The sequence below is a fragment of the Astatotilapia calliptera genome, chromosome 17 (genome assembly GCF_900246225.1).
Source record: "Astatotilapia calliptera chromosome 17, fAstCal1.2, whole genome shotgun sequence".
NCBI lineage: Eukaryota > Metazoa > Chordata > Actinopteri > Cichliformes > Cichlidae > Astatotilapia > Astatotilapia calliptera.
This window is the reverse complement of record NC_039318.1, coordinates 32452590-32477741: the sequence shown is the minus strand read 5'-3', so window position 1 is coordinate 32477741 and position 25152 is coordinate 32452590.

The following is a 25152-nucleotide window of genomic DNA, read 5'->3' as shown; positions in this document are numbered from 1 at the left end:
GGGGGGCACAAAGAAATACTTTTCTTTCTTATTCTCATTTAAAATGTCTAGCTTTTAAAAAATAATTATCTGAATCTTACAACAAACGATTGATAGATTGATCCATATATACCATCAAAACAGTGAACATCACTGTCACAACAGTGTTTGTTTTCATTCAAAGGCTTTATGATTTTTCCTATAATGGTGGGCCGGTCTCTAGTCAAAATGCCTGGGCCAATTTTCTGTCCCAGTCCAGCTCTGTATGCAGCTCATCTGCAGTCTGGTGTTACCTACATCTTCCTATTCAGAAGGCAGAATTTCCGAGTTCTGAGTACAATCGAAAGCACCACGACTGCAGTTTTTGTGTTGGATGTAAAAGGTGCACATGACGCTGTGACGTAGGCTAGAATCATGGCAGCAGTCAATGACGGTCCAGGCGTGGGATTTCTCTCGTGGAAATATGCACATTATCTTTTCCTTTCTATTGGTAGGTGGCACAGTGCACTTGTGGCAAGTAAGCAAGCTAGAAGACTGGCAAAGTTATGGAAGCAACACATTAACAAGAGAATTCTGAGTAAAACCAAAGTTACTTTCCCTAGTAACTAGTTACTTTGAAAGTAACGAGTAACTTGAAGTAACTGAGTTACTTTTGAGAGAAGTAACTAGTAATGTAACTAAGTTACTATTTTAAAGTAACTTACCCAACACTGTGTATACTACAGCTATGGTCAGACAACCTAAAAATACCATTGTTATTAATGTTTTTGCTTATATTATTATTATTATTATTATTAATATATATTATTATTATTATTATTATTATTATTATTATTATTATTAATATATTATTATTATTATTATTATTATTATTATTATTATTATTATTATTATTAAATGCCTCCTGATTTTTTTTCTTTTTTTGCCTGTGTATCAAAGATGTTATTGGGCTGATGGGGTCAGCTGTATATCCTGAGTCAATGCAGAAAGACATAGAGTATTAAGCAAACCAATGCCAAAGTTTAATTTAGAATAGCAGTTTTTGGACTATGGGGAGAAGGACCAATGTGGAAACCCATGCAGTCACCAGGAGAACCTGCAAAGTCCTCAAAGACTGAGGCCCTAGCTGACAAAGCGCTTCAAAACAAAAATGTTCTTGCGGTGGGGGGACAGGGTGAATCTATGCACCACTGTGTCTTTCCAGATCAAAAGCAACAATTTAACAATTGCTACTTGGTACTAAACGCCAGACCCAATAGTTTTCACTAAAGACATACATCTTTAAAAATAGACCACAAGTATAATGTATGGTTGAACTTTTATAAACTCACAATCATTTCAGTTGGTCATTGTAGTTTTAGCACAAGCTACTCAAACATGAGCACTGAAAACACTATGCACATTAAAATGATTGCTAATGTTAAACAGTTTTGCTCTTGTCTATTTTCTTAATGCATCTTCTTTCTTTCAAATAATGCAATTAGCAAATATCAGTGTACAAGTAATTAATCAGAGTCACGAACTATGCTTTCAAATTTTTCTAACCCGTTTCTACAGTTTTTCTGCTATCAGGTGTCTCTTAAAGGATTTCAAGATTGACTGTGTAGAGCACAGTCAAAGGCTGTTTTCTATTACTTTTCATTCTCTGCTCAAAGCGCCAGTATGTCTAAGTGTTATAGCAACAATTTTGCCTGCCACAATATACTCACATAAACGTCAGCAGTCTACCAAACCAAGCATCACAACCCTAAATCGTTCACACTCACAGCCTGTAACCTGTGACCCCCCCATACCCACCTAACCCCCGCTACACTCCCTTAATCCTTGGGGAGTTTTTCTATGCTACATGCTCCTCCACATCTTAGTGACAGGCCCCATAAACCACCACCGAACAAGATAGGTCCACTGCTTTGCTCAGTGGAAGGCCTGTGGGATTGCCATCGGAGAACGAGCAAGGGTATGAGTCAGGTCTTGTGTAGATCAATAATGTACTCTTCTCCACCATCACACCATCTGTCACCTCCATTTCTGAGAAAACAGCAGAATAAATAGCAGAGCCTGGATTTGTTGCTTCCAATGATGGATAATGGATGATAACGTCGCCTTGGCAACTATTCTGCAGTGTACACAGGGTATAAGTGTCTCCAATACACCCTATGCTTACTTTAAGCCTGGCTGTCTATTCCTTTATTGGTAGACTGTCGCTGTAAACACCCCTCTATAGGTCACGCTGACAATAGAGTAAACACATTGCATGATAAAAGTCATACACAGTATATCACCGCTGCTGCTACTGTTAAAGTAAGAGTTCATTTGCAAATAGAAATGCAAAATTAATATCTCGGGAATCGAGTGAATAAACATGAGCTGCATGAATCAACCCATCTCTCTGTCCACCATCTGCCAACCAGGTGATATTCAGTGTGCACGCCAATAAGCATTTCATGTGCTTTTAGAAGGCAGCAGGCATCTGAGACCTTGACTTTTAAAAGAGAAAGACGGGGGGAAATCACATCTATATTTTCAGTCTTGCCTAACAGGTAACAGTCCTGGCTTCCTGTCTTTTTGAGTGACGTTTCCTGATTGTAAACAACTTCAGCTAACTGCATGAATACAACACATTTCAAAAGACAAAATGCCAAACAGCCGTACATCTAGAGCAAATCAAAACGGACAAGCCAAAGCAGAACATTTAGCCTCCCGTGGCTCTGTCTGCCTCGGAGAAATCAGTCACAGCCAACTACGGTAATGCTTGAGGGACTGCCTGCTGTCAGCTTGAGATGAGCACTCAGAGAGTTTCTACCACAGGTTCCATGTGTTCTGACTCTCTGTACCCAAAATGAGCTTTTAGCTGCCTGCCTGTCGAGCACAAAAGAACAGCAGAACACCCTGTTAAGAACTGACAGAAACAGGCCTTCAAGCAGGACAGGGGAGTGCTAGAATAGAAAACTGGACAGTAATGACCCTGATACAGATGAATCCATCAAAAGGTAAACCAGGGATTTCTTGAAGACATGAAAAACTTTTTTAAACTGCAAAATATAAAAGAAATGTCCCTTTTTATCCATGTTTGTCCAGCAGCTTCCTAAATGTCCTACATAACTGTAACAGTGATTTATATGGGCTTCAACCAATCTGCCTTGATGATCTCTCTGATGCCCGTGATCAAAGGCAGAACTTGTCAAATAACCTGTCGAGTAAGGATTGTTACAGTTAAAGTCTAAAGCTTTGCTCGCTTTGAACTAAATAATAAAGTCAGCATCCTAACAGGGTCAGACTTACAGCAGGATGCTGATATCCGATATATGTAAGCGTTTCTGTGTTAACAACCACACTATTAAACACGAGGTCAGAAGTTAAAGTAATAGACAATTTTTATTTTTTTCATTTTGCCAGAGTTGTTACACTTCCGGAGCCTGGATTTGTATTATAATTTTTCTTTTTTCTGTACTCAACATATGTCTCTTAAAACCATGAACTATAGACTCACTGTGACACTAAAGCAAAAGTCTGATACTGACATTCAGAACTGATACAACAGGTGTTGGATATAACTTGTGTTTTTAAGGTGTTGGTTTAATGATAGGTCAAAAAAAATAAAGCTGGGCATCACCAAAGTGTGTCAGATTAAACCTTGGAAGACCATCTGTTCAGATACAGCGGGGAAAATAAGTATTTGACACATCAGCATTTTTATCAGTAAGGGGATTTCCAAGTGGACTATTGACACAACATTTCCACCAGATGTTGCCATCAAGCCAAATATTGAAGTCATACAATCAAATCAGAACATATAAGTATACAAGTTAAACCATAATAAATAAAGTGAAATGACACAGGGAATAAGTATTGAACACACTTTATTCAATACTTTGTAGAAAAGCCTTTGTTGGTGATTACAGCTTCTAGACGCCTCTTGTATGGATAGACCAGTCGTCTGCATTGCTCAGGAGTGATTCTGGCCCATTCTTCCACACAAACGGTCTTTAAATCTTGAAGGTTCCTTGGGCCTCTTTTATGAACTTTAATCTTCAGTTCTCTCCATAGATTTTCTATGGGATTTAGGTCAGGTGATTGACTGGGCCATTCAAGCAACTTGATTTTCTTTCTTTGAAACCACTTCATTGTTTCCTTGGCCTTGTGTTTGGGATCATTGTCTTGCTGAAATGTCCACCCTCTTTTCATTTTTAGCTTCCTGGTAGATGGCAGCAGATTTTTATCCAGAATGTCCCGGTACATCTCTCCATTCATCCTGCCTTCAATAATATGAAGTCTGCCAGTACCCCTTGCTGAAAAGCAGCCCCAAACCATGATGCTTCCACCCCCAAACTTGACTGTTGGTATGGTGTTCTTGGGGTGGTGAGCAGTGCCATTTCTTCTCCAAACATGGTGTGTAGAATGACTGCCAAAAAGTTCAATTTTGCTTTCATCTGACCATACTATAGTCGTCCAATAATCCACAGGCTTCTCCAAATGCTGTTGCGCAAATTTTAACCGAGCCTTGACATGCTTTTTGTTCAGCAATGGAGTCTTGCGTGGTGAGCGTGCATGGATGCCATGGCGGTTCAGTGCATTGCTTATAGTTTTCTTTGAAACAACAGTACCTGCTGATGCAAGGTCTTCCTGAAGTTCTGTCCGAGTGGTTCTTGGCTCTTGGAGAACCCTCCTGATTATTCTTTGGACTCCTCGGACAGGGATCTTGCGTGGAGCACCTGATCGTGGCAGGTTTATGGTGAACTGATGCACTTTCCATTTCCGGATAATGGCCCCCACAGTGCTCACAGGAACATTCAGCATTCTGGAAATGCACCTATAACCATTCCCATCAAAATGCTTTTCAACGATAAGATTACGAAGATCTTGAGAGAGTTCTTTGCTTTTACCCATCATGAAGTCTTTCCTGTGTGCCTTCTGGGTAATGAGGAGCCTTTATAGGCCATCAATTAGGACTAAAGCAGCTGATATCAATTAGTACTGATAGGGGACAGGATTTCTCTATCAATACTGACAGATTTCAGGTGATCTCCTGGCTTTCTATGTCATTTTGCCCCTTGTTATCTCCATGTATTCAATACTTATTCCCTGTGTCATTTCACTTTATTTATTGTGGTTTAACTTGTATACTTATATGTTCTGATTTGTTTGTATGACGTCAATATTTGGCTTGATGGCAACATCTGGTGGAAATGTTGTGTCAATGGTCTACTTGGAAATCCCCTTACTGATAAAAATGCTGATGTGTCAAATACTTATTTTCCCCGCTGTATTTTGGTCCAACGGACCAGTCAAAATGGCCAGCATGCTTCACAGACTTTTCCCTGCATAGAGTCTTTTTCTCTTTTTTTTTGGATGTTTTAACCAGACCCAGTGATTGCTGGTGTTGTGTTTAAGTAGTCTGCGTTTCATTTACTCAAGCATAATGCAGTATTTTTTTCTTTTTTATATAAAATGTTCAGAAATGTAAAGAAAATCTATAGGGTTCTTTCAAATAAGGTAACAGTCTTCCATGGCAAACCCTCAAAAGGTCCACTGTGAGTCAGGAGAAAGTGCAGCTAAAAAATGATGGTTGAATAATAGATGATAACCATGGCCTTTAGATTCTTTCTGTGCCCAACCACCTATCAAAAATTGCTGATACTATACTACCAATTGCCTCTGGAAGACAGCAGTCATTTTCAAATAGACCACAAGAATTCAGTGTGAGGAAACGTGTTTTAATCTTTTCCACTGACAATTGCAAATAACTGAATCTGAAGTTGTTTATTACCCTAAAGGACATTGATCTCCTGGTTTCTTTGCTGCTTTTTTTTTTCTTTTGCTTTTTTCCCCACAATATCCGGCTTGTCAGCAAAGGTTCTGTGTAACGTTATCACAGTGAAGATAAGCTTGAAAAGCACTACTGTCACCATGACCATACCATAACTCCAGAGGGAAACTTCCTGTAAAAAGTATGTAGAGAATTAATACTAGAGTTTATATTTAGCATCATTAGTCCACTCTTCAGTAAGGTGCTTGTGTTCAGTGGAAGATAGAAAAACAACAGAGAATGCACATTTACGCAAGAGGTTGCGTAAACTCCATTGCAGGAAACAATACAATGGCTCATTTGTAATACATCCCCTAAAGCAAGATGGTAAAGATATACCATACCAGAACTATAAAAAGGTCTGGTCTGTAACAAACACTCACCAGTCATTTAATAGGTACACCTGGCTAGTACTGAGGTGGACCACTTTTTGCCTTCAGAACTGCTTTAATTCTTCATAGCACAGATCAAACAAGATAGTGGAAACATTCCTCAGGGATTTGGTCCGTACTGACATGGTGCCATCACATAGTTTTTGCAGACAAGTCACCTGCAAGTCCAGAATGTGAATCTCCTATCCCACCACATCACAAAGGTGCTCTATTGCATTGAGATCTGGTGACGGTGAAGGTCATTTGAGTATAGAACATTGTCAAGTTCAAGAAACCAGTTTAAAATGATTGAAGCTTCCTAACATGGTACAATCAGAAGATTGTTACAATTGCTATTAATCTCTAGCACTCTTCCACGGTATGTTTTTTGTGCTATCTTCCTCCCCTCATCCCCATTTCATCACAACAGATGACTGCTCATCCGTGAACCTGGTTCTGCTGGAGGTTTCTTCGTGTTAAGAGGGGGGTTTTCAGTCCCACTGTCGACAAGCGCTTGCTCGTAGAAGGTCATCTCATTTTGGGGGTTTTCTCTACATTATGGTAGGGTCTTTACCTTACTATATAAAGTACCTTGAAGTGACTGTTGTTGTGATTTGGTGCTATATAAATAAATTTAATTGAAACTGAACTGTAATAAAGAAATGAGCATGATCACTTACAATGGTCAGCAACATTGATCCAAAGTTTATCAAGAAGGTATCCCCCCACATAGTTCCTCCAACCCTAGAGATGGTTGTACAGGAAAATCCCAGTATCAGCAGCCCGTCTAGCACTAACAACAATGCCACATTCAAAATCACTCCAGATCATCTTTCTTCCCCATTTTGATGCTCAGTTTGAACTTCAAGAGGTCACCTGGACTACGTTTACATGCCTAAATGGACCGGGTGGTTGCTGTATGATTGGCAGATTAGATATTTCCCTCAACAAGCAGTTCAAGAGGTTTGTAAATAAAGTGGTCAGTAAGTGTATCATAGCCATTATGTGTAATTAATTCTGGGCTTTTCTGATATTTATCTTGAATCACTAGTCTGATACCCATAAAGCTGAAAACAATATTCGGCATCATGAAAAGCATGAAACCAATCTATTCTGTTGATTCCAAAACGAACCCACTTTAAGATTACTCATGCAGTAAACAAAGAAGAAGAGCACTACTCAGAATGCCTAAAGGGGATTAAACTACATTTAAAAACATTTTTAGAAACGTCCTCATGCTTTGGAACAAGATGTTCCAACAGTGACTCACGAAACTCTTTAATTATTGAACATTTCAGAAAAATACTTTTCAAACAGCTTTGCTGAATTCATATACGCTTAAGTCAAAGTCTTCCCCGACAATTCCATTATTTTAATCAGGACCTTTTCAAATTAATTAACAAAGATATAAAACAATAAAGACAGAAGCGGAGACTGGAACCCCCTGTTGTTTTTAATAAAAGCCAAGTTGTACAGAATTCACTCTAATGAAGGCAAAGGAACGAGCGTCTGTTCTCTTTGTGATGTGCATGAAAATAGCTTGCGTACTTCTACTAACAAAAGTCTGGCATATAATTAATGACAAAGAAAAAATGTACTCCCTTTTTACCGCCCTTTCATGACAGTTGAAACAGTTAACAGAAGTACTGGTAATGAGCTCTAAATGGCCAGCGAGGCCATTTGGAGTTGAAGCGAGAGAAGAGGGAAAAAAAGAAAGAAAAGCCACTGACATGGCCAGGCAACGCCGCCAGGTAAAAGCCTCCAGGAACAATTACTGAGCCGGTCACCTCGCAGCAAGACACACACACACAAAGATAGTCACACATATGAGTATGAGCACACCCTGCTAGTAGCTTAAGGGGGGGCTTAGGTTTCTTTGTGCTGCTGTGCGCCCAAAGCACCAGAAGCACAGTTTTTGCAGACGGTAATGTGCTGCACTTAGATCTGGTTTGAAAGGGCATTATGGAGCCAAATGGCCACCCGGAATATCTTCAAAACTACCAACAACAGTAGGAAAGATGATAAGACTGCAGAGAGAATATTTATGCTCCCTAATTGGGCTGCAGTGGATGAATTCACAAAGTGTGTGGACTGAGCCTGTAATTTCCCCCCACATTACACTTCGTACAGCGCTTTGCTAACAACTCTTTCTTAATGGTACATTCCTTCTGAGGCTTATATGACACCCCCCTCCCCTTGTTCTTGTGCTCAAGGACAGAGGGGAATAAGATAAATCGCGTCACAAAACCCCCCAAAAAACAATGATGGCAAGAAAACCAAAGGGTAGAGTGAGAGGCTCAGAGGAAGAAATGAAAAATGTACAGAGTTAATAGAAGTTGAGAGGAGGGATTAGAAAAGAACAGAGGAGAACAAATGGATTCCACTCTGTCCATTATACCAGCTGCAATGTGGTGTAGTGCCACAAGCCAAATGCCCTATTTATTCCAGGCATAATTACACGGCAATGAGGCCCCGCTGATGCCCAATGCGAGGTTAAGTCGATAGGTGACCCAGATTTAAAGCAGCCGTGTCCTGTAATGGCATCGACAGTCAAAGAGCTTTGCCTGGATTCCAATAACCCATCTCATCTGTCATAATAAAAATTTAGCTTGCAATTTGTGCTGCCCACTCTGCCCCCCCCCCCCCACTCTCCGCCTCTTATGTTCTCTTTCCTCACCTTCTCTCTCCCCGACTCTCACTTTGTACCTCTACACACTTGCGTGGACGCAGTGGTTTGGCGGTAATACGTTATGTCAGTGGGCTCATATCGATTCCAGAACAGTATCCACCAATTTAATTACCCATGCTGCATATAAAATACCGCGCCAACCAATCATTATGCTCTCAGCAACATGAGCCACTGAGGCTTGAGGTATCTTGCCTAACAGTCCTGTTAAAGCATAAAGCTTTTAGCGCTTTTGACCACAATCCAAAACGACTGAATCTTTGACCCATCGCTTTTTTTTTTTCTGTTTGCTAACACTCCTCCATTTCCTGCCCTCCTACCCAATGTTTTTTTTTTTCTAGCTCTCTCTCTCTCATGGACAATTTTTGGTTTCATTTGTTGAGTTGGTATTTGTATTTTCCTGCAACATGAAAGAAAAAAGGGAGACACTATGCTGGTTAGAGGTGCGTGTGAATAGGTATATTTGTCGTGATAATAACCCTGGTGAATTCATCGGGATAAACATACATGGGTAACTAGATAGGCAGCTAACTTACTCAAGGTAACTTATATGCATTTGAATGTATGTGGGGGGTTTTTTATCCTAATGCTTTGTTTATTAGGTTACTTTGCCTTGAGTAACTAATATTATAACAATTTTAACCTCCTAGGACCTGCATCCACATATGTGGACATCACATTTTGGGTTCTCTAGACCACAATACTGAATTTTACTCTATAAGGGCCTGATATCTCTTATGAGGACATTATACTGCCACTGTTCTATCGAAATTTAAAATGAATGTCCTCATATGTGGATATCTGGCCCTTGTAGAGCAAAATCAGGTAAAAAGATAATTCTTTGTTTTTACATTCATCAGGTCCCAATCAGCCCAAATAGCAAAGAGAAATTAAAAATGCATGCCATGAAAGAGTTCGGGTCTTAGGAGGATAATATTACAACTACTACAGTTCACAGGGAGCATATTAGTCCGTTTACTCACTGTAATATTGACCACTATTAATAACAAAATCATTTAATTTAAATCCACTTATGACAAATATTGTGGTCCTCTCCGAGCTCACAGAACCAGTAAAGAGTGTGATCTTACACTGCTAAAAAATTAATAAATAGAAAAAAAATTAGTGTGTAAAATCGTGCAACTCAATGTCAGTAGCAGGATGATGAACTGAATTCTGTTTTCTTATGCTTCCCAATTTAAGTGCATATTCCTGGCATTGGTGGCCATTGTAGGACAAACAAATCTGGCTACTGTTCATCTGTATTGAGGGTAGGCTGTCACTCTGCTGTTTATCTCAGCTGTCAACATGTGCCCACCTTTATTTACTCGGTAGGAGGCTGTAACATTTTGTGAAAGGAGTCCAGTACAAGTCATTGAGTCATTGAAGCTCACTGCTGTCTGAAGACAGCGGTACTCAGATGAGTTGCAGAGGATATCCTGAACTTTTGGATCTAACATTGTTAGACTGGGAGACTTCGTCAATGCACACATACAATGTGATAATGTAATCAAACTGTTTATCAGAAGGGAAGTGTGATTTTTTTTTTTTAGATGACATTAGCTTATAACCAGCATTGTCAGCTGTCTGCAGAAGGTAGGGCTGCATGTCTAATCTGAGAATAGGTAATTACCACAATATTGGGAATAAAAAGGGGTGTTAGTGCATATTTTTGTGTGTTAGAGCCCTGGGTTCAGTTCAGGAGATGAGTCTTGAGATGGGGAAGAAGAGGATGATATTTTATTCAGATGCCGGTGAGCTTCTTAGTGAAGAGGGCCGCTCCTCAGGTGATAAAACATAGCTATGATACTTCATATCTTGAATCTAAAGGAGCAGGCACAAATTAAATTTATCTTCGACATCTCCAGGAGCTCAGTAGACCCTCATCCAGGTCTGGCAGAAGATCCACCAGGACACCATCTGATCAGTAGAATGCCCAGATGTTGCCAGGAGTGCAAACAGATACAGAGCCATGCACAGTATTATGACCCGAGTCAAATCAGCCTGCTATTTTGATTTTTAGCTCTGATAAAGGATTATGGTTTCCACTGAACTGAACTTTCGTGTTATTTATTTATTTGTTGTTAATGAATTAAATAGTATCAGTCAAGATTTTCAACTTGAAAATTTCATTCAAGATCTGATGTATGATTTAAGTGTTCCCTTCATTTTTATTTTTGAGCTGCGCATTGCAAATTCAGTTTTTATTCACTGCTATTGGAGCAGCTGAGCGATGCACAGCCCGTCCTAGATATCTGAACACATTGTCTTCAAAATAAGAAAAAACATAGAAGGGAGAGTAAAAGTAGAAAAACAAACTTCTTTCTTTCACAAATTGTATATGTGACGCACCACTGCAGTAATGGCAGCTGTTGTTTTAAAGTATTTCTTTGGTTTTGGATCTAAAAGTCAGTATTTCAGGATTTGTTTTGGATTGTAGGGATTCCTTTTTTAATTTGTCCTCTTTGAAGTACCCCCTGCTTAATTATAAAAGAGAGACACTTTAAACCCAGCATTAAAATGCAGTGAGGGGTAAAAGTGGTACTCCACAATAAAAATCTGTGCCCATATTGAATTGAAACATGGCTATTTAACAGCTGTGTCCCAGTAATGACATGGTTTTAGTTTTTCTTTTTTTTTTAATTTATTATGTATTTAACAGGGATAGGACACGGTAATAAAATCAGTATCAAAATCAAAAAAGAATAATCTGATGTCCAAGTGATTCTGCAGTCGTTCACTGTAACGTTGTATATCCTACTGTTAGTAATGTATATGTAAAACTATATTCAGCCCTTTATTTTCGAATTTAATGCAAGCTTCTATATCCATTACTTAAAAAATATGTAGCCTTTTTAAATCAAATGATTGATACACCCTGTGTAAAGCGCAATCATGCTCGAGTTAACTCTGTAGTCATGACGATCACATCACTACAAATAATGCCACACAGTAAGTTTAAAATGGTCACATAATCCAGTGTTCTAGATGTACCCTGCAGCAGGAAGACATTTTATCTATGGCTAAGTGAGCATATCTCAGATTTTTCACCTGATTTTTATTATGTATTTAAGCAGTCATATTTAATAACGTCTGATTTGGAGACATTCTTGCCTAGTATCATTCTCTGCTGATGGTTAAAAATAAGCTTTACAGGCCAAGAATACAGACAGCATGGGGGAATTATGCAAGAAAAGGAAAGCCAAGTCTGACGTGACTCTCTGACCCACAGCAGTTGGTGCAAAGAAGGTGAAGGAATAGTTTTTTGAGCAAATATGACAAACATTACCTGAATGGCCTATTGGATTTATTCCCATTCATTTTTCTGACACTGGCTCCATCCCCGAGGTGGTGTCTCTGCAATCTGTCAGTATGTTTTAGATGAAAGACAAAGGAAAGCGACATTTGTGCTGGTGATTTTCATTTTTGTGTAATGAGTTGAACCACCCCACCCCACCCCGCTTCCATTAGAATTTTATGTGAAGGCTGTCCCTCCAGGGCAATAGAAAGTGAAAGTTAGCAACCTGCATTCAAATTATTTCATCTGGCAACCCAGTAGCTGAATTATTAGTACACATACCACACGGGCACAAATGCACTGAGTTGCAAGTCCCCAATTTCTTTCCTACCGTACTGGAACATTTGCTCTGTTCCATTTCCTCACCACTCTCTCTGCCCAAATGTCCCATCTTCACCGTCACTGTCAAACTAAGGCATAAAATTACCCTCCCAAAACCTGTTTTAACCTGTCATTCCTCCTTGAAATAGCACTTCAGTAGTGGTGGTTTGGGGCCTTCTTTGTCATATCTGCCTTTTCATAATGCCCAAATAGGTAACAGCTGTGGACTCATGGCAGTTTAGTTTATCATCTGGAATCTTTGCTCTTCATTATGTGAACCATGTGGTTTGGCGTTGTCTCATCATTGTGTTGGTGGCAGGACATGTTGCTTCAAAATTTTCACGAGTTACCCATGCCATGTGCGCTGCTGCTACAAAATCAGAGATTATATACTGTAGGCCCTCATGCTTACGCTCAGGCACAGAGTGGCAACCATGTTTCTGGGTCTTGGCAGTGGCAACAGGTCTTGTGGCGTGTCAATTCGTCCATTTTCTTCTGCTTATACAATTCAGGGTCAGTCAGGCTACACCCTAGACAGGCTGCAAGTCTGTCACAGGGCTAATGGGTTAGATTTCACAATTACATTCAGACCTGCACTTAATTTAAAATCACCAATTAACTTAACTCCATCCATATCTTTGGACTGTGGGCAGAAGTACCCACAGAGATCCCCCAAAAATGCAAGGGGAACATGCAAACTTCCCCAGGCTGTAATAGAACCTAGTTTCAGGGATAACAGTGCTATCGAGCACATGTGCTGCCCCATCTTATGGAATGATGAATCCAAATGTCAATTTTTTCTTTAGAAACAAAATCAATAATGTACAGAGGAGAGAAGTACAACAGTGAGGGTCTAGTGTCTGTATAACATAGTGAAGGCTCTGTTATGGTGTGGGACTGAATGGTGTTTAGGATCTTGTCAAAACTGCCATCAGTTATTTATCCATCATGTGGAAATTTGGAAAGCAACTGATTTTTAACAGCTTCATTTTGCAGTATGACAATGATATCAGTGCTGTAAAAACATTTCTAGATAGTGTTCAATTGTGTGGTTTTCCTTCCGTCATGGATTGGCCTCCGCAAATCCTGGACCTCAACATTGCTGCCACAGTGTGGAATCATTTGACAGAAAATTAAACAAGAGGCAGCCAAAAGAAGAAGGCTGCCTCAGAACACTGAATGCCCTTCCTGAACCCTGGAGAACTTCAGGCTGTGTTGAAGAATAAAGGTGGTCATACCAAATATTGACTTTCCTCATTAGAACTACCACGTACTACCATTTATCTTTGCACATATCTCAATAAATCAGTGCACTTATTTCCCATTTTACTACCAAAATAATTTATAAAGAAATGAGGATTCACTCAACACCTTCTCAATATTGTAGTTATTTTCACTATAAAGCTGTGAGTGTTTTTAATCTGTAATAACATTATAGATTTAAAAAAGGAAATAGATCAAATAACACTGACTAAAATGATCCTCAGATATATTTACAGATGAAATTAAATGTCCTGATGCTGATGAGTCACTTTTGAATAATCCCAGCCTAGGGCAGCATGATTAAAGGACAAATTAAGCTTATAACTAAAAATACTCTATAAGCAATCACATTATATATCACATTTAAAATAACAAAAAAACAATATTGTAGCAACATTGTATAATGAACATCTTCACATGACTTACCTGAAGTAAATAACTCAAAGAGAAGCCTAAATATTTACAGTTAGCAGTTTATAAAAAAGAAAAGTTAAGTATTTAACCGGATACGGTATTTCCATTTTATATTTGTTTAGTAGAGACCAGACCAAACCTCCCCTGAACAGTGAAAAAGAGCCTTGAAACCAACTTCAGATCTAAAATGAATTTAAAAAAAATATTGCTCTGTAAATTCTGATAGGCAAGGGTTTTACTTACCCAACAATAAATGGGAACAGTCCCCTGTATCAATATATAATTTGAAAATATGCCAGAATTATCAAAGCTTCCAGCTTCTCTTAGGTGGCTAAAAATCATTTAAAACACTTTAAGTCTGCTTTTAAATGAACAACATAAAAAGAAACCAACTCAGCAATGCTGCACCTGGCAAGGGAAATTGCTCTAGTTCAAGCACTTTGTGTGTGTCATTGCTGATTGCTGATTGTGGTCGTTCTATGCTGTCCAGGAGCACTTAGCTTCAGAAGCCCATTTGTTGTCATTTGACATCTGACGCCCTTGTTCATCTCAGTCAGGCTTAGATGCAAAGTCATCTCTGGGTAATGGTGCAAACACTGCAAATGGTAAGCAAGCCCATTATGCCTGAAGAATGCAGACAGCGAATCTTTGCAGAGTTTGTTTGTGAAGCCGTCACATACATCACATCTCTCTTAAAATCGTGTGTTGTGATTGCGGCAGTGAATGAAAATATGACACATTAAGAAGAAGGGAGACCTGGGATTTTGCCCAATTAACATTTCACCTTTATATTTTTTTTAACCATGTAAAGCACTTTGTGCTACATTTTTGTATGAAAAGTGCTTTATAAATAAAGATTGATTGATTAATTGATATTATTAACTGGAGGAATGTGAAGCAGATTACCCTCATTTTGGCTGCGATCGTCTATCAGGGATGTCTGCTTTTTGTGTGAAACTGCTGATGGCCAACACTGCTTTATAGCTTGTGAGTGAAGTACCAGAGTCTGTATTTTAAACAGACAACATGGAAATTCCAGCTGCATGCATTGCTAGACGCAAGATTGGATGTAAACAACAGAGAGGCACCAACCTGACAGTCAAAAGTGAGGATAATTTATCTTCCCCTGCATCTATCTCAGCAGTAAGCCGGCTCTGTCAGTACCCATGCAGTGAAGACGTCGTTGTTTGAGCCCATTATAAAAGTTCAGGCCGTCACTAAAGGAGTCAGGGAAACAGGGCTCCTCTAGCTTGACAGCAAATCTTTACTAAAAGCATATAATAGGAAACTTTATTTTCCCCCTGCACAGATGCCAACATTACGCTGTATGCATGAGTAATGGAGGCAGGTTGCACGGCTCATGCCACTCTACGCTTTGATCAAATAAATATTAAAACCACTTGCCAAAGTAGCAGAATGCTTAATTGCAGCATATTGAATGATAAATAGGGCAGCATGTTCTCTTAAAAACACAGGTTAATTGGCCTGCCAGGCTCTGGCGTTGACATTGACTCCAAAGCAAAGTTTCTGCTGACTAATGCCAGCCTAAATTGGAAACATTTCATTTAAGCCCAACTAAATCTTTAACCTATAAAACTGCTTTAACAGATAAACTATGCCAACATCATAGGATGCTTCTTTTATGATTGAAATTTAAAACAAACACACTGACATACCTCCAGTGGTTCTTGACAAAGCAAGCCACTTCACCCTGATCATCCTTCTCTGCCTATTCAGCAAGTGAGGAGGGGGGGGGGACGATAAATCAAATTCCCCACTCCTGCTGTAGAGCTCCACAGGTCCAGGAGGACAGTGTCCACTTCCTTACATTAATCTTTTAATGGACTCTCCTCCCTTCTCTTTGGCAGCTGCACTTCCCCTGACAGGTCAGCAACGATTGCTGGGGTCATTAGTCCTCTGATAGGCTGAACGATAAGATCAGCAACAGCAGGGACAAGGTGTGGGAGAGACAGCGCTGAGCTAGCTACAACATTCGGGGTTAAAGAGGAGAGTCGTCTCCGCAAGGTCGTTCTAAGAGAGTAAGACAACAGGAGTCAATTTAGCAGTGAGGAGCAACGATAGATGCTCTGTGAACTTATAGTAATAACTCTTTTGTAACACACGTGTTAAATCTCTGCAATCAGTAATGGAGTGTACTCATCTTTCCTCTCGTTAATGATGGAAGTTTGATTTTCAGGGTGTGGCAGACCACTTTTAGATTTCTGAGAGGTGTTTCATGCAGAGCTATTAACTACAGATGAAGGGCGAACTCTGAATAGTATAACGGAGCACTCCAGTTTGGATCACAGCAAATAAAGCTGGAAAAAGCCAGCTTTTCTCCTAATGAACCCAGAGGAAGGTATTTTATTAAAAAAAACAAAAACAAAAGGAAGAGATAAGAGAGAGGATGCTTGTTCTCCAGGAAAAGCTTTTGGCCTGTCTTCTGATGCACTTTTCACAGTCGGCCGCATCCTAGTTAAAATTAACTACAGACAAAAGCAGTTCAATACATATTGTCAGAGGCGAACAAATGGGCTGGAGTTGGTGGGTTGATAGGGGGTAAATGTATTTCTTAATCTGCACTGTGGTATAAGGGTAACTGGGTAAATGTGGCCCACTACTCACAACAAGTCCCTTGAGAGATTATACCAATTGCCATTTCAGAAATGAATTCAGTGACCTACAGTAATGAGAAATTCATTTGCACACTGTTTGCTGCCAGACAATTGTGTGTGTGTGTGTGTGTGTGTGTGTGTGTGTGTGTGTGTGTGTGTGTGTGTGTGTGTGTGTGTGTGTGTGTGAAGCAGAAAGAGAGCATGTGCATGGGCGTGTGTTGTGGATTTCCTACTATGGGAACAAAAGCAGTTGAAATGAAAGTCAGAAGCAAAAAACAAACATGACAAAAGGACAGATGCCAAAGAGAATGTCAGCATGATATTTGACTCTAAGGTAAAGTGTGTGCTAGATGCAGTTTGAGTTTCTCACCTCAAAAACAGAACATGATGCTTTTCATTTTTAAATTAAGCCTTTAATAAAGCCTTTAAATAGCTACATTTTTTAGATCACCCCACTGAAGGTTGCAAGTCTTCCTGAGCCCATTCTGCCAGTTACTAATGCAACACCACCATCCAATACTGATTTTTAGTCTTATTTCTTGCGCACAGAGATTTCTCCAGATTTATTGAAACTTTTGACAATACTAGTTACTGTAAATGATGAGATATTCAAAGTCTTAAGAATTTTATAATGAGGAACAATACTCTGAAATTTATACTTTTAAAAAAAGACTTATAGAGTTTTTTGCAGGTAGATCACTATACACCCCCACCCACCCCCGTGCTTTCTTTTTAGTACCACTTAGTCCTTTTGCTTCCACATCTCAACTTTTTGTATGTGATCAAAATATGGGTTCATGAGATTTACCAATGAAAATCATTGCATTCTGCACACAGTTTGAGCCATATGTAACTACGTTGAGTGACCTGCAAGGAAAGACAGGCCGCTGGTTAGACACATGTCAGTCACATGTTAGTCACATCAGCAAAACATAATGTATACATATATATGTATACATATGACGTATACAAACATAACATATGTCTGTAGTGGTACAAGAAACCACACATTTAGACACCATTTAAAAATGGCTTCTTGACACAAAGGCTTCCCACTGATCTTAATTAAATAGATGTGCAACATAGTTATGTGGTTAATACCATGTTTAACTACATCAAGGAAACATGCGATTTTGATTGTTTTCTTACTTTAGGTCTAGTCAAACATAAATCTGTGACCTGGAGTATCACTTCTTTAACTTTGACTAACATTTGTGAAGATGGATCGTCAGAGGAATCCTACAATATGTCTTATTTTCCTAATTAAATTCTAGCAACTAATCAAATTAGGCAGCAGTTTGCATACCAGCAGCCCTACAAACATGCACACACACAAATTAAAACATGCAAGTCAAATTAAGTAAGCAGCGTAGGCCGCTGAACCCTCAGCGCTACAGTCTTCTTTTATGTTATTATTTTAGAAGACACAAAAACACTTGGACTGATTAGTTCTGGGAATAAATGATCTCTAATTAGGCTAAGTGCTTCAGAGGGAATATTTTAGAAGACGGAGCCCCGAACGACTCCAGACAAGAACAAAAGCTGAAACAGGGACGCGCCCAGAAGTTTTACGGGTTGCCATATTGGACGGCCACTAAAATTATTGGGGTGGCGCACCAAATTCAGAATTTCCAGTGTTTTTATGATGTTGTCAAATATAGATTACTTGAAAAATCTGGCAAAAAAGAGAGAAAGAAAAGAATTACATGCCTAGTTACTTTCCTGCTATTCAAGCTGATATCAGTGAAAATGGGTACATATGAAAAACAAATAAGATTTTGAAATCCTTAATAATCTGTTTTAAATAACAACTTAAAGTTTCAACTCATTTTAAGGTGTATTCCTCTTTCTTTTTGATAAAATTATGTCACTTGGATTACAGACCATTACATGAGGGAAGTTGAATTATCACCATCAGATAAAAAACAATGTTAAGGCAGCTTACGCTCTGGGCAGTATATACTTTCAAGGGAATAGTATTGTATTTTTACATTCATTTTGTTTTCTTTCTTCACACAGAGGGAAGAGTATGTAATCGGTTCTGTTTATCTGTCTGTGTCTAGAAGCCTAGCGTGCACACTTTTCAAGATGTCATGTTCAAATTTTGAATAGTGTGATAGTAGATACCAATTTACAGCTCAAGCTCATTTAAAAATATGGTGAAAATTGGGTCAAGGTCACACCAAATGTGAAAATCAGTAAAAACCTTTTATAACCCAAAATATTTTATGGATCCTTTCTAAACAACATTTTAATATACTAGGCCTCAGGGCCTAGCTACACATCGGGTGATTGTGGCTCAAGAGTTGGGAGTTCGCCTTGTTCACCTTGCAATTGGAAGGTTGCCGGTTCGAGCCCCAGCTTGGACAGTCTCGGTCGTTGTGTCCTTGGGCAAGACACTTCACCCGTTGCCTACTGGTGGTGGTCAGAGGGCTGGGTGGCGCCAGTGTCCGGCAGCCTCGCCTCTGTCAGTGTGCCCCAGGCTGGCTGTGGCTACAATGTAGCTTGCCATCACCAGTGTGTGAAAGTGTGTGTAAATGGGTGGATGACTGGTTGTGTAAAGCACTTTGGGGTCCTTAGGGACTAGAAAAGCACTATACAAATACAGGCCATTTGACCTTTAAAAAAAATTTCAAGAACCTACATTGAGTCATGTGAAAGGGCATAGAGACAAATGTACAACACACTTTGTTTTTTCAATAGGCAGTCTAACATTATTACATTGTAGCAAAAACAGGCTGACGTCAGCATTTTGTAACCTAAACATCATAAAACATCAAAGTTTTAGTGTAGCCCTTGCCCTTGCACTTCCCGGTTGCACTTTCTGAGTGCTCGTTTGTAATTTGCAGCAGCATCCTTTGTAGCACACTTTGTATCTATCTGTGCATTTTGCCTAATACAACTATACCAGAAAGTCTGGACTACAGGAACTGAAAATGTTTTGTATGGCTCTTTTGTATTTTGCGCTTGAGCAGATGCTTTGATGAATTTGTACAAATGTGTATTCTACTGGGGGCTTTAATGTGAGCCAAGTCTTGACCACACAAAAACAATATTAATTTTGTCAGGGTTTTTGTAACTGTTTCATAATACTGAGCTCATTGTCTGCACTGACTTTATTTAATGTGCATGCAAAAAGCCACAATTATGCTAAATTTCTACAACTGTTTAGAGGATTTTATGCTTTATGCTTTATGCTCATGCTATTCATTTAGATTTTTGAATTATTTTTTAGCCAACCCTGGAGGATGCATCCATTTCTCACTATACTATAAGGTGAATGGAAAAAAAATAATCAGCAGTTACAGAGCAGAACATCTTATAAAAAAAACCTTCAGTTTGAGTGAAAAGACTGCATCTCTCAGGGACGACTATTGTGAAAGGACTTAACGGAAAGTAAAAGAATTTAATAAATCATAGAAGGATATTCAGGCAACTTACTATACACTTAACAAGAGTAGTTTTTGCCAAAGTTAATGAAATGTGCCCTTTGAACAAGAAATGTGGATTTTAATGCAAACTGCCTTTGAAGTGAAGGATCAGGGACCCCCGAAGAACAAGATTTGAGCCTCGAAGGACTTCGGCTTTTCACTCAAGGAGCAAGAAAGTTGCTCAGAAAGCATGCAGTCAATAATTTTTAAACCCTGGCTTTTCAGTGAGACTGCAGTTCCAATAACTGCATCAATGGCACACTGTAGTCGAGCCAAGCTTCAACAAACTCTCCTTGAATACTTCAAGAAAGGCAGATTTAGTCATTTAGGTGGCCTAGGCAATATTAGGATGGAGTAGAAGGTAAAGTGCTACAGTGTAATTGAAGAAAAAATAACTCACATTGGCCTTTAGTTCCAAAATACAATTGCCTAATATATTCATTAATAACTGCCAGTCCAAATCTGCTGTCTGTGTTGGAGACAGTGGTGTTTTATTAGTTTAACCATGATTTCATTTTATTTAATAAACTCCGAGGCAAGACTCCAGCAAACACCTTGAAACATAATTTAAGCTTCTCAGCCTCTAAGAGGTACCTCTTTGTTAGCATGAGCATGCATCGTGTATACTCTTCCTGGTCACTAATGGATCAGTGTTTGTGATGAAATTTGGAAAGAGCTCAGTTTTCAGAAGTTTTTCTGAAATCATACAACTATCATGCCAGTAAAAGAGCGTTAACAAACCTTGATTGTAATTTTTAAAGTGATGTTGAGCAGTAGTTGTCCAGGATTTCTGGAGGTCTTTTAAAGTTTTTCCCTGTACACTGGCTGCTTTTTCACTTATTTTCAGTGCAGTACTTGTGCTAGAACATTTAATGCAAAAATGCCCCCCGAAAAATGTCTTCCAATTTCTTTAGTTGAATCCACGTATGAAAAATGATTACACAGTTTTAAAGACATAAAATAGGATTTTTCTTTAGACATAGGATGTGAGCATATCTGTATCTTTAGTTCGTTGTTTGCTGAAGCCTCATCAGAAATGGTCTTAATAGAAAAAGTGAATTTCAAGAAATCATTCTTAAGCAAAGGATTTAGGGAGAAAAGGTTTATAGAGTGAAGAATCCAAATTTACATTTATGGTTCAAATCAGTGTCAATGTGTAGAGAGGAGGATATTCTAGAGGTATAACAGTGAGTTTCTGCAATTACCTATAAACATAGTAGAAGCGCTGTCATGGCTTGGTGTTGCATTTCACCCAGTAAAACTTAAAAGTGAATGAAACAGGACATGATCAGTGGGTTTAAATCACAAAAAGCCCTTCATGTGTTTCATGTCTGCGTGTCTTGTGTTGTCATGTCTGTGTCTCATTATGTTTCCTGTTTTATTTTGAAGAGCTCTTAAGTTCCCATGTTCAACGTGTTTAGTTTTACTCTCCCCCTGCGACGTTGTTATGTTCATTCATATCAGCTGTCCCCATGTGTTTCCACTTTCCCTGATCACCTCATGTGTGCATTTAGCCTGTGAGTTTCCAGTCATTCGTCGTCAGGTCGTCTGCTAAGTTCACATCGTTTTTCCAGGTTTTTCCCATGTATCCATGCCAGGTCGCACGCTCAAGTTTTTTCATGTTTTAATCTTAGTTCACCCAGTTTAAGTTATTGTTTAGTTTCGTCTCTGCCTTTTGTTTTGTACTTTTTTTTGTACTTTTTTTTGGTACTATCATGCGATTGCTGCAGCTTTCACATATTTTATATTTTTTAATAATAATAATGGATTGTATTTATATAGCGCTTTTCGAGACCCTCAAAGCGCTTTACACTATTCATTCACTATTCATACACATTCACACACTGGTGGAGGAAAGCTACACTCGTAGCCACAGCTGCCCTGGGGCAGACTGACAGAAGCAAGGCTGCCATATCGTGCCATCGGCCCCTCTGGTCATCACCAGTAGGCGGTAGGTGAAGTGTCTTGCCCACAACGACCAAGACTTACAGAGCTGGGGATTGGCGACCTTCCGGTTACAAGATGAGCTTCCCAACCCCCTGAACCACAATCGCCCATTTTTGTCACTTAAGTTTTGTTTTGTCTCTTCCCGTGATGCTCTTGGGTCCACCTTCTCAGTCCACACAGTCAGCTTTGCCGCCAGACTGTGACATGTTAATGTTCCACTGCAAAGCACTTACAAACCAATCATTTTTCAATTAGTTAATTATCATCCCATTGTTTGTTTCCAGTAAAATAATTATTAAAAAAGCTTTAGCTAACTACAAATTTTTGATGGTGATGCTTAGTATAAAGTGTTACCCATTCCACTTTACTGAAGCACTAGCTTTTCCTGCTCAGCTCCTATAGGACGTGGTGTAAATAGCTGTCTCAGCGAGCACAGTCATCGCCAGCCTCTGATCTCTAAGGAAGGTTCCATTACACATCAAAGCAAGTGAGGGTGGTTTATTTATCTTGTAAACACATGCGCATTACTAATTACCCCGCACATCACCTTAAAAGAATTCCACCTCCATCAAAGTCACGACTGTTCAATAGAAAACGATTTTTTCCCCTTTTCTTCTATTCTCTCGCCAGGACGGGATTAAAAGCTGGTTATCGTTCAATTCCTTTAATGTCGCCTCTCTCCCTGCTGCCGTTTCAAGCTAATTGAATTTCTTCCGGGGCGATGCTATATTGGCTGGCTGACAGGTAACATTATAAAGCGTGACCTTCCCTGCGTTATTATCCTTCTGACAGCTCAGAGATTCCGTGGGTGGGAAGAAGACAGGACAGTCCCCAACTTTTCATGCAGCAGATACACTTGTCAGATCGTGTCAGGTCAAACTTTTTTTTAAGGTAAATTTCATATTTAAATATACTCGTGCTCTACATAAAACTGGCAAAACGTTAGACAAATATTCCCGTTTATGTGTGGATTTTCCTTGCATAATACAGTCATATAGAGTATAAAATCCCTTCACCAATGAGGTATTTCTAGACTCCTTGACAATGAGGGAAATCTAAGGTTGACTCATCTCATGAGTAGGTGGAGAGAGGAGCAGCTCTGGTAGTTTTCACAGGCTGTCAGGTGTCTTTTTGTGTGTATATTGCCAAGTTTATATTAGGCTATTTAAAATTATGAATCTATTTAAAGCAACTGTGCTTTTAAGATTGAAGAATACTCAGATCAGGAAAGGGAATGTTAAAAAAACAACAACATTACCTTCATCTACACACGTCCCTGTGGGTTTGTATTATGATCTTTCTTTCCCCTTCCCCTTGAGTGTGTGTGTTCTGTTATTCATGCCTGTGTGTCTATGTGTGTGTGAGAGTACAGAATGTGTGGACAAGCAAGCGTTGTGTTCAATTGTCCATTCAGTGAGCTCAGCAGGGTGTGAGGGCCCTCTGGCCAGACAGTCCAACGCTCTGGTTGTCAGGCTTCATTTCAGATCCTCAAATAATGTCTTCTTGTTGTGCTGTGGGTACAATGGACCAGCATTTTAAGAATCACATTAACTATTTATCATGTTTATGTGCAACATCTGAAAACAAGGTAAATATAAAAACTGCTGACATGAACAGAAGTTGTGATGGAGTATCCTCTGAATTATGAAGCATCATACCCTTTTTCTTCGATGACAGACAAAACGATGGAACACTTATGGCAAGGTATCTCTCCTGAGAATTATTAAGTTGTGAAATAAAAATCCTATTCAGAGGAAATGTCTTGCCTTCATGTTATAACATTGTCAGGCACCTGGGTCTTATGACCCAGGGTACATGAGCAGTTTTGGACTTGTTTGTATCTTTCTGGTGTGTACTGTGATTATGTGTTGTGCTTGTGTCCCTGGGTTTCCTTTAGACAGTGTGTGTGGTGTCCTGGTTTTGCTGGGACACCAAGCCTGGTGGGTGTGTGAGGCTGGCCACACCCGAGGAGAAGGATCACACACACCTGCAGCTGATCAGGACAGTGGGGGGAGCTACATAGCAGTGTGGCTGAGCGCTCATCGACACTGGATCGTTGCGTGACTACCCATCAGTGTTTTCAGTTTATCAGTGAATGTTAGTCTGTCGCGATTTAGGTGTGAACTAACGGTTGCCTCTCTGGCTTTTCCAGCAGGAGTGCTGGAATGAGAGGGCAGTGTTACGGCTATGGCCATAAGAACACTGTGTGGGCTGTTTTGTTCTGTGTCTCTTTACTGTGTTTAAGACTCTTTGCAGGCCCCTCCCCTAATGAAGAGTAGTGAGCAGCTGATTGGACCATGGAACATGGGACCACGTTCAAAAAGCCGCGAGTAGCTCGACAGCCGACACGGTCCTGACTAGGGATGGGTATCGTTTAGGTTTTATCCGATACCGGTGCCAAATCGGTACTTTTGAAACGGTGCCGGTGCTCAAACGGTGCTCAAACCGGTGCTTAAAGAATGGAGAACACAAAATTGGTCCAAAAACCTGTCATGTTCAGCTGTTTTTTGTAAAAATATAACAATGTTAGCCTTTTCTGCAGCTATGGGGCATATATGGTATCACTCTTGGCTGGAAGCAGTGCTTAAACAATGGAAAAAACACAAACTTTGTCCTAAACCTCTCATGTTTAACTGTTTTCCACTTTTTCTTTGGTCATTTTAGCCTTTTTAGCCAGGGTGAAGGGAGTATCTGCCATCAAACAAGAGGACAGCCGCATGTAGCTATGATGATGTTTGCTAGTTCACCTTACATGCATTAAAGGCCGGTCCATGAAAATATTGTCGGGCATAAACCGGTTCGTGGCGCAAAAAAGATTGGGGACCGCTGCTCTACACTATGATAAAAATGCTACTATTTATTTCACAATAAATTGTCTATTTTATTTTGCTTACATTTGATGATATAATTGAATTTTGAATATTTGTTTGCAGCCCTTGCAATGCATTGGAAGGCTTCTACAGTCTGCATCTTCTAATGCATTTTGTTTGACCTTGTTCATCTGGTGCCAGGTGCCCTAGG